The sequence below is a fragment of the Plectropomus leopardus genome, chromosome 4, assembly GCF_026936395.1.
Source record: "Plectropomus leopardus strain MGB_pleo_1.0 chromosome 4, ASM2693639v1, whole genome shotgun sequence".
Classification (NCBI taxonomy): Eukaryota; Metazoa; Chordata; class Actinopteri; order Perciformes; family Serranidae; genus Plectropomus; species Plectropomus leopardus.
The window spans coordinates 38,862,463-38,865,712 of NC_142179.1; positions in this window are offsets into that span (position 1 = coordinate 38,862,463).

Genomic DNA, 3,250 nt, shown 5'->3' on the forward strand with positions numbered 1-3,250 from the left:
AGAGACTTTGAGTTCTACAAGAGTAGTGTATCTGTAGTGGTAATGTTAGCTAACGTTACTGTAACTAACGTTACTTTCCGGGAGACCCCAGGGATTTGACTGCATTTAAGGTTAGATTATTTTCGACCTCGTCTCCACATATGATTGGATACTTTATTGATCAGTGACGGGATTTTGAATAAGAGGAAGGTGGGGAGGTGATGAAGAGAGAGAGAACAGAGTAAAACAAGAGTAGCATAAATTAAACACACACACACACACGTCGTATTCCTCTAATGTAACATTTCTCTTTATTTAGTGATAATTGCTATTTATGTGATTTTTTGATTGAGTTTACTAAAGGGATTTACCATATCAATGTCTGTATTTCCAGGCTGCCATGTTTTGCCCTTTCTGTGGCCAACATCTACACACTGTTCGAGTGTTCTGTGGCTCATGTGGCAAAAATGTACAGTTTCTGGCAGAAGTGGGAGACAACAGTAAGTAGACTAAAAGTTGTATGTGTTTGTAGATTGTACAATAAAGGGTTCAACAAACCCAGTTTGGAATACTTATTACTGGCTAGATACAATAGTTTTCAGTACTTTTCCGAACATTTTTTAATGTATAATACAGAGATCATTATTATATTGTAGACTTACTCATTACAGACTTTTAACAGCTCGTATTATAAATCATTTGATATTAGTTCTTGGTTCATAGAATTAAACAAATCAGAAACAGATATTTTGTTGTTGTTTTTTTGCCTGGACAATGACAAATGTTCCAGTTTACGCTTCAGAGAGCAAAGGCTCATTTTAACATTGTGTTTTGTGGCCAGGAAATCCAAAATTTCGTTGTAGCTGTAGCCATCATGGAAATACTTCCGAATCAAATCCTCCTCTGTGGGCCTGTCCGATGCTGACCCTGACAAACACAGGGAGAAAAAAATAAATAAACATTTTCCAGCAAAGACAAGCTGCAGCACATCATCCAGTCAGCAGAGAAGACCTTCAGCTGCAATCTGCCATCTCTTAAGGACCTGTACACATTGGGCCTCATTCACAAACAGTGCGTACACACAGATTTATGCTTAAACCGTGCGTACACACAAATGTGGGATTCATCAATATTTTCTTACCTGAATTTGTTCATATTCTGCAAACAAATTCAGAACTTCCTCAGACCATGCGTACGCACAAATTGACAGCCTAGCTGTCTTAGAAAATATTGACACTCACCTTTTGACTAAATGAAAGCATATGAAAACCACATTCATTCAAAAAAACTTAAATATAGTGTTTTTATGGTTGATTTATTTGATTTACCTTATTTTTAGGATTTTAACATAAATGTCATGTCATGTCTGTTTCCTATGTTTGGCACTTTTGTTGCATTTTTATGAATGTATTATGTTAGATTATTAATTATTATCATTGTTGTTACTTATTATTAGCATATAATTGTCATCATTGGGTGAAAGTCCTTGCTTTCATCATCATCAGCTGTTCATCATTTCACCTTAATTTTTTATCATTGAGGACCAAAAGAGTGCAGGAAGACAGACCCCTCCCATCTTGGCCACCACCTGTCAGAACCCCTTCCCTCTGTTAAAAGGTTTTGGACTATCAAGACCAAAACCTCACACCATAAAAACAGTGGGGACTCACAAACACTCCCTGCCCCCAGCTCTCTCAATATCTGTTTCTGATTTATTGTTTAATTCTATGAACCAAGAACTAATATCAAATGATTTATAATACGAGCTGTTAAAAGTCTGTAATGAGTAAGTCTACAATATAATAATGATCTCTGTATTATACATTAAAAAATGTTCGGAAAAGTAGATCTCCGTACTGAAAACTATTGTATCTAGCCAGTAATAAGTATTCCAAACTGGGTATGTTGAACCCTTTATTGTACAATCTACAAACACATACAACTTTTAGTCTACTTACTGTTGTCTCCCACTTCTGCCAGAAACTGTACATTTTTGCCACATGAGCCACAGAACACTCGAACAGTGTAGATGTTGGCCACAGAAAGGGCAAAACATGGCAGCCTGGAAATACAGACATTGATATGGTAAATCCCTTTAGTAAACTCAATCAAAAAATCACATAAATAGCAATTATCACTAAATAAAGAGAAATGTTACATTAGAGGAATACGACGTGTGTGTGTGTGTGTGTGTGTTTTTAATTTATGCTACTCTTGTTTTACTCTGTTCTCTCTCTCTTCATCACCTCCCCACCTTCCTCTTATTCAAAATCCCGTCACTGATCAATAAAGTATCCAATCATATGTGGAGACGAGGTCGAAAATAATCTAACCTTAAATGCAGTCAAATCCCTGGGGTCTCCCGGAAAGTAACATTAGTTACAGTAACGTTAGCTAACATTACCACTACAGATACACTACTCTTGTAGAACTCAAAGTCTCTAGCATGCTAACATCATGTAAATCAGCTGTAGTTTCATAATACAGTAAAAGATGAGGGCCACATATGGAAAAAAGAAAGAAAGAAAGAAAAAGAAAAAGAATACATACTTTTTCATTTGCCTCTCCCGACTCCAGTTTTCCTCTCACCAATATCTCTGCCGCTCATGTACCTATCTGCTCCACAGGTTGATGCGTCTGTCTGTCTGTCTCTCGGGTGGAAGCTCAGCACTGCCCCTAGAGGCCTGGAGCACTTCCGTTGTATGACTGAATATGCGGCGTTTTCTTTTTGCATTTGTTTTCTTATTTGCAGCGCGTTTCTGTATTTGTAGCATTTTCGTTTTGCATCTGTTTTCCGATATGCAGCGCGTTTCTCTAATTGCAGCACCTGTCTGTATATGCAGCGCGTTTGCACTTGTCGGCCACTGTACCATACTACCATACTATATAGCATGGCGAAAAAATATTTATTATGTCCCAATGTGTAGTATGCCAGATAGGGACATAGTAGTGGTTGGATTTTACAGTATGGAACTCATAGACTTTAGTAGTACCTAGACACCGCACCAAAGATGGCGCCTTTTCATCCCACTGTAGTTGCTCGCCTTACTCAAAAATGCAGAACAGAAAGATTCAATTGACCTGGTTTGTAGAACCATGTTTCTTGTCAGCAGTTTTGCAGATTTTTTTTTTTTTTTTACGTTAGTGATTTGTGGTGTTGTTTTCCAACTGGAGGGGGTTACAGAAGTGCATATTTAACGGATTCAGTGTGGACAGAGAGGCGCCTGCATGCTGTTAGGACTCAGTGTTAGGCCTACATATTTGTAGGGGA